This window comes from Sorex fumeus, unplaced genomic scaffold, assembly GCF_029834395.1.
Source record: "Sorex fumeus unplaced genomic scaffold, SorFum_2.1 ptg000019l, whole genome shotgun sequence".
Classification (NCBI taxonomy): domain Eukaryota; kingdom Metazoa; phylum Chordata; class Mammalia; order Eulipotyphla; family Soricidae; genus Sorex; species Sorex fumeus.
The window spans coordinates 13,050,484-13,065,683 of NW_026606076.1; positions in this window are offsets into that span (position 1 = coordinate 13,050,484).

Here is a 15,200-nt window from a genome sequence, read left to right on the forward strand (position 1 = left end):
TGCCCTTTTAACTTTTTTTATATGCAGTGGCCATTCTAAGGGGTATGCAGTGGATTCAAAATCTCTTTGTAGGAGCCTGAGCGATTGTACAGCGGGGAGGGGAGGGCGTCTTCCTTGCGTATGGCCGACCCGGTTTGATTCCTGGCATCCCACAGGGTCCCCGGAGCACCGCCAGGAGTAATTCCTGAGTGCAGAGCCAGGAGTAACCCTTGAGCATCGCCAGGTGTGACCCACAAAGCCAAAAAACAAACAAACCAAAAAACCCAAATCAAAGTCTTGTTGCAGATTTGTTTGGTTTGGGGCTCACACCCAGTGGTGCTGACGGGAGGGAGGCCGGGTAATGATGCAGTGAAAGGGAAATCTAGAATCTAGAATTCTGCTTCCCAGCCTCATTTCTTGGTGATTTTCAGGTGCCTCCTGCAATGTCCAGCCCCGCCCAGAGAAACATTCCAGCTGGAAACCACATTGCAACATTGTGACATTTTAAGGTAGGACAAGGTCAGGGCCTGCGTTCATTCTGCTTCTCCCTGCTTTGACTTTCCTTCACTTCTGGTGTCCTAGGTTGGGCTTGCGGAGTTCCTTTGCTCCCCAAATGGCAGGTCCGGAGAGCGGGCACTTGGGGTTTGTTTTTTGGTGTTGGAGCCACAAGTGGCAGTGTTCAGGGACCACTCCTGGCGGGGCGCGGGACCCTGTGGGATGCTGGCGATTGAACCCTGGAGGAGCGGGTGTAGGGCCAGTGCCCTCCCCGCTGTTCTGTGGTTCCATTCGAAGTCCATTTCTTGTATTCCCCTCACCTGGGCAAGAAAAAGTCCTTCCTATGGGGCCAAGCGATAGTACAGCAGGTAGCTGACCCAGATTCGATCCCTAGCATCTCATAGAGTCCCCTGAGCCCTGCCAAGAGTAATTCCTGAGTGCAGAGCCAGGAGTTAGCCCTGAGCATCACCGGATGTGACCTAAAAAGAAAAAAATTAAAAAAAGACTGCGTCTGTACTTAATTTTTGTTTTTTGTTTTTTTTTCCTTTTTGGTGGGCTGGAGCGATAGCATAGCAGTAGGGTGTTTGCCTTGCGCACTGCCAGCCCAGCCAAGCCGGGTTCGCCCCTCTCAGAGAGTCCGGCAAGCTACTGAGAGTATCTCGCCTATACGGCCACACCCATGACATATTCAATATGCCAAACACAATAACAACAAGCCTCAGAATGGAGACGTTACTGGGCCCGCTCGAGCAAAAAAATTGATGAACAACGGGAGGACCGTGTTTGTTGTTTTGTTTGGGTCAGACCCGGCGATGCACAGGGGTTACTCCTGGCTCAGCACTCAGAAATCACCCCTGGCGGAGCTCAGGGGACCATAGGGGATGCTGGGAATCGAACCTGGTCAGCCGCCTGCAAGGCAAACCGCCCTCCCCACTGTGCTATAGCTCCAGTCCCTTCCTCGTTACATTTTCTTCCTCATCTCGTCGGAGTCTCAGAGTCCTCGACTTCCAGTCATCGTTGTCATCTAATCCTCACAGACACTCTAGCCCTCCAAGACTTCAAAGTCCCAAAGTCTCAGTTCTCATCCCCTTTCTAACCCCCCAAGTCCCAGCGTTTTAGTTCTCATCCTCCAGCCTTCAGTGTCTAGTCCTCCTGGCATCTCTGCCCCCGTCCTTCTGCTGTGCCCGCCTCTGGGATCCTGCGTCTACACAGATGCCCCAACCATCCCACCCCCGGGAGTCTCCCTTCCTCTTTCCCTCTCCAGCAGAGGGACCAGCTCAGAGGAAGCAGGAATGAGATCCTGCCCTGTCCTTCCCAGCCCCAGACCCAAACCCAGGCATCTTACTGCTGTTACTTTTCTACTTGTGTGAAACAAATGATGGACTAGTTGTGAGAAGCTCACAGAACGGCTTGATTTGGGGCTGGAGTGATAGCACAGCGGGTAGGGCGTTTGCCTCGCATGCGGCCAGCCTGGGTTCGATTCCCAGCATCCCATAGGGCCCCCCGAGTACCGCCAGGAGTGATTCCTGAGTGCAGAACCAGGAGTCACCCCTGTGCATCACCGGGTGTGACCCAAAAAGAAAAAAAAAGGGGGGCTGATTTAAATTGTGTTTGTTTATTTGGGAGTCACACCTGGTGGTGCTCAGGGTGGATGCCTGGCTCTACACTCAGGGATCACTCTGGCCCTATAGGGTCGTGGGGATGGAACCCCTGTCTGTCGCTGGCTTTAGCCCCTGAACTGAATCTTGACTCTGTTCATTTCCTTGGAAAAGGCGGTACAGTGGACTCTTTAGTGAAAAATAAAGAAATGGATTTTGTTTGCTTTGGTGTTTTGTTGGGTCACCCCCAGCAATGCTCAGGGCTGACTCCTAGCTTTTCACTCAGGGATCACTCCGGGCCGGCTTGGGGGACCCTATGGGGTGTCGGGCCTCGAACTGGGGTCTGCTGAATCTCTCTGCTGTGTAGCCATGGCTCATCACATTGTTTAAAGTAGCTGCCTTGGACTGGAGCCATAGCATAGAGGGGTAGAGCATTTGCCTTGCACGTGGCCAATCTGGGTTCGATTTCCAGCATCCCATAGGGTCCGCGAGCACCGCCAGGAGTGATTCCTGAGTGCAGAACCAGGAGGAACCCCAGTGCATCGCCGGGTGTGACCCAAAAAGAAAAAAAAATTTTAAAATAATAAAGCAGCTGCCTTCCAGTGCTACGACCTAGTCCTAGAACATTCCACAGCCCTAAAGGAAGCCTGGGCATTGTCTGTCCAGCCCCTACAGTCCCCAGCGCCAGCACTGCAAGGTCTGGCCCTTGGGCCACAGCTGCCCCAGGGCCGTGTTCCCGCCCACCCCCTTGCTTGGGCATGCTCAGAGCAGAGGGGGCGGGCAGCGGTGGGGGTGGGACTGCGGGCTGAGTCCTTGCAGGGGTGGGGAGGGGGGAGGAACTGCAGGGTCGTCCTTGAGTTCCCACCTGAAGGTTTTCTGGGGCGGCTGCACACGTGACCTTCCCCCCAGCATTTGCCCTTGACCCTGTGTCCATTCCACACACACACACACACACAGTCGGGGTTTCATTGCCAAATGGGGTTAGGCCCCCACGCCCCAGGAACTCAGAGAAGCAGTGCTAAGGGCCAGGGCTCAGCTCTGTCCTTGCTGTGCTGTGTGATTCTGGGCCAGTGTCCGTCCCTCTCTGGCCTCTCTGCCGGGTGGGCCGAAAGGGCTGCATGCGTAGGAATTCAGGTCGCCTGTCCTCCCGGATTGCAGGTGCCCAGATCTCTCTTGGCCCCCCTCAGGAGATGACCGCTGTCATTGTTATCTTCCGGGATGAACCCCAAAGGGGGGGAGTGCACAGGCTAGGCTCCTGAATGAGAAAACTGACAGAAACTGCAGGGGGCGCACTTTGCCAAGGGAGCACCGGCCTGGCGGCTGTGACGTGCATGTGCAGGGGCCCTGGGGCCCTTGTGCTGGCGGCTCTGCAATTGCCCCTCCCCATCCCACACCAGTGCCCAGTCACAGGCCAGGCGGCAGCCCGGGAGGGGTGTGCACACAAATGGGGCGAGGCCCTCCTGAGTGTGGGTGCATTACAGCCCCTGACAGCACAGACCACAGTGAAGAGAAGGGGCTGCAGTTTTGGGGGGCTCAGGGGCACACTGTGGAGTACTGGGGGTGGAATCTGGGTCAGTGATGTACAAGGTAAGTGTCGTCCCGGCTGCATTACCTCTCTGAACAGTTGTACTATTTTTTTTTCTTTTTGGGTCACACCTGGCGATGCACAGGGGTTCCTCCTGGCTCTGCACTCAGGAATTACTCCTGGCGGTGCTCCGGGGACCCTATGGGATGCTGGGATCGAACCCAGGTTAGCCTTGTGCAAGGCAAACGCCCTTCTGGCTATGCCATCGCTCCTGGCCAGTCCTGCTTCTTTTGTGTGTGTCTTTAAACCACCTCCAGCAGTGCTCAGGGCTGACTCCTGGCACTGTGCTCAGGGATCACAGTGGGGTTCAGGGAACCAGAGAGGATGCCGCCAGGAATGAAACCTGAGTCCGCCTCATGCGAGGCAAGTGTCCTATGCACTATCCTATCTTCAGGCACCATTTTTCCCCAAATGTTTTGTTTGTTTTTGTTTATTTTTGGGCCACACCCAGCGATGCTCAGGGCTTACTCCTGACTCTGCTCAAGGGACCCTATAGGATGCGGAGGATCCAACCCAAGTCTGCCATAAACACCCACCCACTGTACTCTGGGCATCTCTCTCTCTTTCTTTTTAAGTAAAAATGATTTTATTTGGAGGTTTTTAGGAAGGGGAAGGAGGGAGAAAGTGAGAGCAACACTCCCGAGAGAGAACCGGGCTTCTCCAAGGGTGGAAAGCGCCCCTGCACACATCCCAGGATTAGATATGGGAGCACGAAAGTCCGCGTCTCAAGAGGGGAGTGCTCGGCCACGTGGGCACAAGCAGCACATACGCGATCCCCCAATGTTTTAAATAAAATTTTCTGTGAGCAACACCTGCAGTATTCTTTTTGGGTCACACCTCGAGGTGCTCAGGGGTTCCTCCTGGCTCGGCACTCAGAAATTCCTTCTGGCAGTGCTTGGGGGACCCTGTGGGATACTGGGGATCGAACCCAGGTCAGCCACGTGCAACGCAGAACATTCTCCCATCTGTGCTATGGCTCTGGCCCCAACACCCGCAGTATTCTGCAGGTACTCTTCACGATGCAAATTGATCCCCCCCGAGTTATATATGGAAACCCTAATCTCCTCTCCCCCATCATGGAGAGCCAAGATCAGGGGCTGATTAGCTCACCAAGGTCACCGGGATGGGCCCTGGGTAAGGTTACCGACCCCCTCAGAAGACCAGAGAGCCAGGGCCATAAGATACCAGGGAGGGGTCTTGCCTTGTATGCAGTCGACCCAAGTTCGATCCCTGGCACCCCCTAGGGGCCCCTGAGCATCTCCAGGACTGATCCCCGAGCACAGAGCCAGGAGTCAGCCCTGAGCATCTCCGGGTGTGCCTCCAAAACAAAACAAAAACAGTGCAGAGGGGATGTGGGTGCGATACCCCCTGCCCCCCAGCAGAGGGTGACCCTCAGGGTCAGGAATTCCCATGGAGCCTGGCAGAGCAAACCCTGTATTTAGTCGAAGTCCAGAGTTCCAGAGTGGATCAGACCCCTAGGGGCTGGAGTGATAGCACAGCGGGTAGGGTGTTTGCCTTGCACAGGGCTGACCTGGGTTCGATTCCCAGCATCCGATAGGGTCCCCTACGCACCACCAGGAGTAATTCCTAAGTGCAGAGCCAGGATAACCCCTGTGCATTGCCAGGTGTGACCCAAAAAGAAAAAAAAAAGAATGGACCACTAATCTGTCAGCTGTCAGATGCCCACCATGTCCATCTGGGGGTCCCCTAACCCCCCTCCTGGGGGGGGCTGATGATGCCAGAGTCTTGGGATTTGGAGGGGGGGTCAGTGGATCCCCTAACCCAGTGGCTCGTGTCTGAGGACACTAGGTCCAGGAACATCTGTGGCCGGCACCTACTGGGGAGCTCTGATGGGACTCAGAACCCCAGAAGCCCCCAAGTGGGGGTGGGTCAGGGAGCCGCCAGCAGACACCAGAGCAGGTGTCCACGGGAGCACGTGGACGGTCGCGTGGCCGGGGAAGGAGGGGAGGGGAGGATCCCGCTGCGGCTTGAGTGGGGGTGGGGGTGGGGGGACTCCGCGGACACAGCAGGTGGCGCTGTCGGGCTCCACTGGGCAGGGCGCGTCTGGACAGTCCCCGGAGGGCGCGGGGAGGCTGCGCTCCCGCCGCCGTCCACACGGGGGCAGCGTTGCCCCGCGCGGAGCGGATGCGGGGCTGAGCCCAGCCGGGCCTGCGAGGCGGAGCTGCGTGTGCCCGAGCGTGCGTGCGTGCCCGGATCCGCGCGTGCCCAGAGCAGCGTGTCCTGGGATCTGTGCATGCCTGGGGTGCGTGCCCAGAGCTGTGTGTGCCCGAATATGCGTGCCCGAGCGTGCGGGCCTGGAACACCCGGGAAAACTGCACCCGCAAAAAGTTGCCCAGTTGGAGCCAGAGCGATAGTCCAGCGGGGAGGACGCTTACCTCGCACACGGCAGACCCGGGTTCGATCCTCGGCATCCCAGAGGGTCGCCCGAGCACCGACAGGAGTGACTCCCTGAGCACAGAGCCAGGAACCAGACCTGAGCACCACCAAGTGTGGCCCCCAAACAAAAGCAACACCCCCCCAAAAAAAACAGTGTCACTTCAGTGATCTTTTGTCCCTTCAAAACACATCACCATCGTTCATAAATTCCCACTCCCAGGCGGGGAGGGCGTTTGCCTTGCACTCTGGCCCACCAGGTTTGATCCCCGACATCCCATATGGTCCCCCGAGCACTGCCAGGAGTGATTCCTGAGTGCATGAGCCAGGAGGAACCCCTGGGCATCACCAGATGTGATCTCAAAGGCCAACCATCCCCCCAACAAAAGAGAAATTACCGCTGGGGTTTTAGTTGATCCACACTGTTGTTCTTGCTCCCATGGCCCGGGAGTGGGGTGCACACACTCAGGGCTGCCCTCCCCCACCCTTTTCTGGGCATGGAACCAGTCCGGGTCCTCGTGCATAATCCGCTCACTCTGGGTCTACCTGGGAGATAGGTGACCCCGGGGCAGGGCCCGGGATCAGCCAAGAACCCACTTCCGGTGTTGTCCTGCAGAAGGGGTGGGGACGGGTAGCTCTGAAGAGGGGTTGCCCCTTACTCCTTGCGTCCAGGGTTCGGGGCTGCCGGTGCCCACGTGTCCCCGGTTATCTGCCGGCCTCACCCTTCGCCCCGCGGGGAACCAGGCCAACTTTTACTGCGGGGGTGTGAGGGGTGGGGGCTGATAAGGAGCAGGAACCCGGCCTGGCGGCTCCAATGCCCCCTCAGCCGCCACACCTCGGCCGGGAACGGCGGGGCCAGGCCAGGCTGGGGCCCAACCTTGCCGCGCCCAGCGGCTCTGCCTCTGTTTCCCCTCCAAACCTGGAGCCAGGCCAGAGGCACGTGTCCTGCAGGCCCGAGCTGCTTCCGGCAGAGCCCAGCTGGGTCCCCAAGTGCGGTGTGGGTGTGGGACAAATATGGTGGGGACAGGGTTCTGGGCCCCGAGCACAAGTGTGGAAGCCCCCCGCCCCCCTCCACCAGGGCAGCAGAAGCCTCAGAATGCTGCCAAAGTGGAGCCAAACTGGGGCTGGAGAGATAGCATAGCGGGTAGGGCGTTTGTCTTGCACGCGGCCGACCTGGGTTCGATTCCCAGCATCCCATAGTGTCCCCTGAGCACTGCTAGGTGTAATTCCTGAGTGCTGAACCAGGAGTAACCCCTGAGAATCGCCATGTGTGACCCCAATAAGGAAAGAAAAAGCACTTTAGCTGCCAAGCTCAGGTTGTGTGTGCCTGTACATGCATGCATGTACTTGTGTATGCACGTGCTCGTGTGCTTATCTTTGTGCTGTGCATGTGCCCATGTTCCTATGCGTGCATGCGTATGCATGTGTGTGTGCATATGTGGGCATGCACGTGTGTGCATGTGCGTGTACACAAGTGTGCTTGTGCTTGTGCATGTATCCGTGTGCCTGTACACGTGCAACTGTGCGTATGCACATGTGTGCATGTATGCGTGTGCACGTGTGTGCATGCCTGTGCGCGTGTGCATACGTGCGTGTGCCTGTGTACACACGTGTGCATGTGTGCAAGTGCCTCTACAGGCAAGCGTACTAAATGCCCAGTTCTTGGATCCTCAAGGCCCCCCCACTGTTCCAGAGTGGAATTTCCGAGCTCTAGGGGTCAGGAGAGGGCCAGCACCGCCTGTAGAGAAAACAGTTCCAAGCTCCTCCAGAGCCGTAGGACAGAGAGGAGGCATTTGTCTTCACGCGGCTCACTGGAGTTCGATCCTGGCATCCCACAAGGAATAATTCCTGAGTGCAGAGCCAGGAGTAACTCCTGATTTTTCGATCCCAAAACCGAAAAACAGAAAAGAGAAAACATTTACCCTTGGCAGATGCGGGCACCGGCCCAGCGTCCCCCAGTTCATGTACTCCAGCGACGCCAGCAAGGGAAAGAGGGAGCAAACTGGCCCTGCTGGGCCTGGTTTTGGGGGCCACACCTGGCAGTGCTCAGGGGTTACTCCTGGCTCTGCACTTGGGAATTACTCCTGATGGTGCTCGGGGGACCCTATGGGATCCAACCCGGGTATTTTAATGTTTTAATGTGCAGTTGACATGCTATCCTGCCCCAGTCTCACGGGCTCAGGCGGCGAGGATGCAAGGATTGCATGCTGGATTGCGTGCAGCTGGCATTCACTCCCAGGCACCAGGGACACCCCAGGCAGGGTTAGGTGGGAGCAGCTCTGAGCCCACGGCATGGCTGGACTGGAGGAGAACTATGGCCCTGGGAGACAAGCTGAGCTCTCCTGGACATGGGCCCTGGGTCCCCTGAACACTGCTTGGCACCTCCACTCCCCAATAAATAAATAAGATGCAACCTCGTGGGGTAGGAATGTGGTTCATTAGAGAAGAGTGTGTGCCTTACCCAAACCCAAACCATAAACTGTTCATTTGAGGTCCCAGCTGGTGGTGCTCAGGGGTTACTCCTGGCAGTGCTTGGGGCTATCCTGGGGTGTCAGATGGACCCCAGGACTCCATCATGAAAAGTTCTTTAAGCCACTACCTCAGTTCAAGAAAAAAAAATTCCAAGGGGGGGTTTACCCAGTGATGCTCAGAGGTTACTCCTGTCTCTGCACTCAGGGATCATTCCCGGCAGTGCTTGGGGGACCTTGTGGGATGCCGGGATAGAGCCCAGGCTGCCCGCATGCAAGGCAAATTTCCTTCCCCGCTGCCTTACTGCTTCAGCCCCTTGTTTATTTGTTTATTTATTTGCTTTGGGTTTGGTGCTCACACAGCAGTGCTCAGGACTGACCCCTGGTTCTGTGCTCAAAGATCATTCCAGGTGGTGCTTGGGGACTTATAGAGTGTCAGGGATGGGACTCAGAGTATCTGTGCAAGGCAAACGCCTTACTACTGGCCCTCTAGTTAGAGCTTTTTATTTTATTTTATTTATTTTTTAAAATTTTTTCTTTTTGGGTCACACCCGGCGATGCACAGGGCTTCCTCCTGACTCTGCACTCAAGAATTACTCCTGGCCACCCAAAAGGAGAGAAAGAACAAAAGGGAATGCCCTGCCACAGAGACAGGGTGGGATGGGGGGGATGGGGGGGTGGGAGGAATACTGGGATTAGTGGTGGTGGAGAATGGGCACTGGTGGAGGGATGGGTACTCAATCATTGTATAACTGAAACCCAAGCACAAAAATTTGTAAGTCTACAACTGTACCTCATGGTGTTTCACTAATAAAAATTAAAAAGAAAAAAAAAAAAAGAATTACTCCTGCGGTGCTGGGAGACCCTATGGGATGCTGGGAATCGAACCCAGGTCGGCCGCGTGCAAGGCAAAAACCCTCCCGCTCTACTATCGCTCTGGCCTCAAGCTTTTGATTTTATTTTCATCTAATTATTTGTGGTTTTTTTTTTTGGGGGGGAGGTCATCCGGCAGTGCTCAGGGCTGGCTCCTGGTGAATTCCGGGGACCGTAGGGGGAGGTGGTCCTTGAAGGATTGTGGGTGGACCGTGGGGCTCACGCGCGCCCTCTGGTGGACACTGAGGGGAGAGCGCCAGGGGCTTTCAGTCTAGCTATGCGGAACTGAAGCAGCCCTGTGAAGAATGGGGGAGGGGGACAGGGCGTGGGGGAGGGAGGGAGGCAGCGTAGGGGGAGGCAAATGGAGGAGTGGGGGAACAGCATGGGTAGAGGCCCCGTGGCAGGACCAGATCCCTGGAGCAGAGGGAGGAACCTGGGTTTGGAAAGAGGGAGGGGGTGGCTGGCATGGGGGAGGGGCATGACCTTCCCCCCCCCCCCCCCGCCCCCGCCCCCCGCACGTGGGCATCCTTGGAAGCTGAGTTGCGTTCAGGCAAGAGCTACAGGACAGCGCAGAGGGCTCTGGCCTTGCATGCAGCTGGCCAGGTCAATCCCCGGCATCCTCTTAGGGTCCCCCAAGCACCGCCTGGAGTGACCCCTGAGCATCACCCGGTATGGTTCAAAAATCAAAATCAATAAAAAAAGGCTTGGGCTTGACTCTTACCTGTTGTTATTTTGATTAGTGTGTGAAAATTTCAGGCTGGAGAGATAGCTCAGCGGGGAGGGCACTTGCCTTGCACAGGGCCTACCCGGCTTTGACCACGGCACCCCAGAAGGTCCCTGAGCACCCCCAGGAGTGATTTCTGAGTGCAGAGTCCGGAGTAACCCCGGAACAACTCCAGGTGTGATGACAAAAATGACAGAGACCGACCTTACCAGATAACTACACAGAACCCTTTTCCAGATGCTTCTTGATAGATAGAAATTCTTAAATTCTTGTGTGTGTGTGTGTGTGTGTGTGTGTGTGTGTGTGTGCGGGGGGGGGGGGGGTGGAGCACACCCAGCAGTGCTCAGAGGTTACTCTGGCTTTGTGCTTGGAGGTCCTTCCTGGCAGTGCTAGGGGGACCCAATGGGGTGCCAGGGATCAAACCCTGTATCCAGCTCCAAAGCGTGGGCTCATCTCTGGGGCTACCTCTCCAGTGCCAGGAGACAGAAATTACCGGAGCCGGAGCCATAGTATGATGGGCACTTGCCTGGCATGCAGCCGACCTAGGTTCAATCCTCGGCACCTCAGAGTGTCCCCTAAACACTGCCAGTAGTGACTTCTGAGCAGAATCACAAGTCGGTCCTGAGTAACTCTGGGTATGGCCACAAAACAACATAAAACAAAATATTTGAGGAAAAGGGGGTTCAGAGAGGGCTAGCCACCCTGTAAAGTCACACAGCCTGCCTGGGTGTTTAGGAGGAGAACCAGCTCATTAAAATGATGCTGGTGAGGGCCAGAGTGATGGCACAGCAGGTAGGGCGTTTGCCTTGCATGCAGCCGACCCGGGTTCGATTCCCAGCATCCCATATAGTCCCCTGAGCACTGTCAGGAGTAATTCCTGAGTGCATGAGCCAGGAGGAACCCCTGTGCATCGCTGGATGTGACCCCAAAAGCAAAAAACCCACAAAAACCAAAAGTAAAATGATGCTGCTGCGCTGGAGCGATAAGACAGCAGGAAAGGCATTGGCAACTGACCCAGGTTCACTCAAACCCCAGCACCCCACAGGGTCCTGTGAGCCCCACCAGGAGTGACCCCTGAGTGCAGTTAGGAGGAAGCACTGAGCACTTTTTTTGGGTGTGGCCCCCCAAGTCAAAACTAATTAATTAAGCAAATGAGACCACTTTAAGCGTCCCCATACAAATCTCTGTTGATTGCATCTTTATTTCAGATGGGCAATAAATATCCAGGAATAAGGAGGGCACCGAGGTCATAGGTCAGAGGGCAAGTATCCAAGTGACTTCTCCTCTTTCTTCTTTTTTTTTTTTTTGGGTCACCCTTGGCTGTGTTTAGGGCTGACTCCTGGCTCTGCACTCAGGGATCACTCCTGACAGTATGGGATGCTGGGGATTGAACCCCATCAGCCGCGTGCAAGGCAGATGTCCTCCCACTGTGCTGTCACTCCGGCCTCTGAAATTGTGACTCAGACACCTGTGGACTTTCTGCAGTTTTTGTTTTTGAGACGCAGGGAAGGAAGGAGGTAGGCTGGAAAGATAGTACAGAGGGTAAGGTGGGTCAGGGCCCCTCCGCGCTGCCAGGAGAGACAGTACAGAGCCAGGAGGAACCCCTGAGCACCGCCAGGGTGAACTCAAAAATAGAAAGGAAAGAAAAAAAAAGGAAAATAGAGAAGGAATCGAAGAGCTGCCCCTGGTGGCCAGAGAGACAGGACAGTGGGGAGGGCACTTGCCTTGCATGTGGCCGACCCGGGTTCAATCCCTGGCATCCCACCTCAGCCCTGCGAGGGGTGATCCCTGAGCACCACCAGGTGTAGCCAATAATAACCAAAAAAGACAGAGACTCCGGCTTGGGGGCTCCGGCGTGCCCCACCCTGATCTCTCTGCCTGCATGTCTGCGTGGCCCTGGCTGGTCTGGCGAGGACCTTGGGGTACCCTCCGCCCCCCCACTTGGCAGGGATGTGAGACTTGTGGAATCTGCTCCCAGCTGGGCCATCACCTTTGCTCCTGACTTGGTGCCAGGAGCCGGCCTTGGTCTCAGGACCTGGGTCCCCCCACACCCCTCATAAACCCCACTCCGCAGCCTGAGTCCTGGGGGGGTTGGGGAGCTGCGGGTGGGGCCCACAGCCACTGGGCACGACAGCACCACTGGACTTCGTCCCTCTGGGTCCTGGGTGGGGCAGCCCGTGATCACCATCTCCATGGGCGGAAACCGGCTGCACCGCCTCGTGCCTGGGCCTCAGCCTACCCCCGGGCTTTTCGGGGCTCCCTGCATCTCGAGGCACCCACGCGGCCCCCCACTTTGTCATCCTGAGCCGGGGGGGGAAGGTGGGACCTTCACTGTGTGTATATGTATGTGCGTGTATATGTATGTATGTGACTAACTGTGCGTGTGTATAAGTGTGCATGTGTATGTGCATCAGTGTGTGCAAGTGTGAATGATGCATGTATGTGTGTGCATGTGTGTGTGCATGGTGTGTGTGTATATGTATCAGTGTGTGCATGTGCACCAGCATGTGTGTATGTGTATGAGTGATGTGTATATTTGAGTGTGTTTGGAGTGTATATATGTGTGTGTCCGTGTGTATGTGTGTGTCAGTGTATTCCTATGTGCTCTCTGGCTCTGGTTCATTCTAAAACCACAGCTAGCTAGGCGGCCAGAGCAAGAGCACAGGGGAGAGGACGCTGGCCTCGCATTTAGCTGACCTGGGTTTGATCCTCGGCATCCCATAGGGTTCCCTGAGCCCCACCAGGAGTGATTCCTGAGCACAGATCCAGGAGTCAGCCCTGAGCATCAACAGGTGTGACCCCAAAACCAAATCAAGCCCAAACAAACACAGAGACCCTGGTCTCTGTCGGAGCAGGAGGTCTGGACTCCGGCCCAAGGGGACTACACCGGGCTGTCCCCAAGAGACCTGTCCTGTCTCCAGGCAGCTGGGCCTCTCCAAGAAGAAGGCGGGGGCTGACAGCATCTGGAATTGCGTCTGGTTTCGTATGTGGCATGTTTAGTGATTGATTTGGGAGTGGGGGGCTGGGTCCCAGCAGACTGATGACTGGCTGCAGGGCCCCAGGGCAGCTGTCCCAGTTCGGGAGAGGGGGGCTGGCACCCGGAACCTCATGCCTCCAGGGCGCAGGTGCTAACCCTTGAGCCATCTCCTTGGCCCTTGTTGGTTGCTGGAGCCTGGCTGGAGCCTGTGCTGTAGAGCCGAGGGCTGGGTTTCGTCCCTGCACCCCCAGATCCCCCAAGCTTCCCCTTGGATGAACTCTGCGCTCAGGATGTGACCAGAGAAATGGAAACAAAGCAAAGAAGGAAGTCATTCTTGGAGTCCATTTATTTCTATTTTGGGGGCTTTCTTGGGGCGGGGGTGTGCCCCAATTGGAGATTAGGGAGTCCAGGGGTCACTTCCTCCCTGGCATGGGACCCCCTGGAGGTGGAGCAGAGGATGGTGGTGCCAAGGGAAGAAGTTGGGTCTGGAGGCCTGGAGAGAAGGAAGGAGTACATTTTGGGGGTCCCCCAGAGCTGCCCCCTACAACACTCAGTCAACTAGGATACACTGTCAGGGCCCCAGCCACTGGGCCACGGCAGGTGACCCGGCGACTCTGGTCCATGAATGAGCAAGACCAAGGCCAGCCGAGAGACAGACTGAGCCACGGTGAGTCAGAGAGATACAGACAGACAGACAGACATAGAGACTGTGACAGACAATGAGAACCAAAGTGAATCAGAGGTCAGAAAGAGAGAGACAGAGACAGTCAGAGACAGAGACAGAGACAGAGATGGAGACTGACACAGACAGTGAGAGACACAGAGTGAATCAGGAGAGACAGAGACAGACAGACAGACAGAAAAAAACAGGGCTCAGACACGTGAGTGTGCCCTCAGGGGACCCAGATCCTTCTGGGATCTCATGATCTTGGACGTGACCCACTGTACAGTATCAGGCTGTCTGTCTGACTGTCTGTCTGCTTGTCTACCTGTCTCTTTGCCTGTCAGCTTGCCTGCCCATTTGTCTGTCCCTGGGAGGGTTACACCTAGTGATCCTGGCTCTGCCTGGCTGGGTGCTCAGGGGCTCAGTCCTTGCGGTGTGGGGACCGCGTGGTGCCTGGATGCCCCGACCCTGCGTGCCGAGTCCCCGGAATCCTTCCTTCGAGTCGCCCGAGTTCCCGGAGACCAGCCCCGGTTCCCAGGGGCTGCAAAGAGCCTGGGCAAAGAACCAAGAGGGTCCAGTGCCTGCGCCCCGCCCCGCGGAGACACGCACTCACACAGCCGCCACCGTGCCCGCCATATTCACGCGTGCACGCCCCGTATACCCGCGTGCACACCCCGTATACACGCGTGCACGCCCCGTATACACGCGTGCACACCCGCATGCATGCCCATATACACGCGTGCACACCTGTATATACACGTGCACCCCCGTATACACGCATGCACGTCTATCCATGCCCCCTGCACGCACCCGTCCGCTGTCCACGCCTCACACACGTACACAGCATGCTGTCCACGCCCCGCACACGTACACGCGGCCACGTTCACGCCCCACGCATTTACGCACGCGCGCACGCATGCAGGCCGTGCTTGGCAGCAAGGGGCACCTGGCCGCCTGGGCGCTGAGGGAAGGCCCCGGGATCTGTGCTGGCCTCGGAGTATCCCAGGGCCCCCTGGACAGATCCACAGGCCCCTGGCCCCCGGCGGGTGATAATGCAGCAGTGACAACGTGCGCCCTAGGGACTCTGCAGCCACCAGCCTTTATTGAGCGCCGACTGTGTACCTGGCGGGGGTGGGGGAGGGGCAGGCACTGACAGACTGAAACACAGCATCCTGCGGCCAAGGAGAGGGGAGGGAGGCAGAGAGGGCCCCGGGCCGGGCTGGCGTGTGGGCAGCGCATGTGGGAGCCCCAGGTTCGAACCCCGCTCCGCATGGTCCCCCAGGCACCCCACCAGCAGTCGCGCCTGAGCCCGGTTGGTGTCGCAGAGACAGACCCACAAGGATTTCAGGCCATGGGGAGAGCTCTGGGGACAGGCGGAGAGGCCAGCCCGGTTCAGGGGAGGGCGGTTGCGCCGTGGGCAGCAGCCTGGCCTTCGCTGGGTCA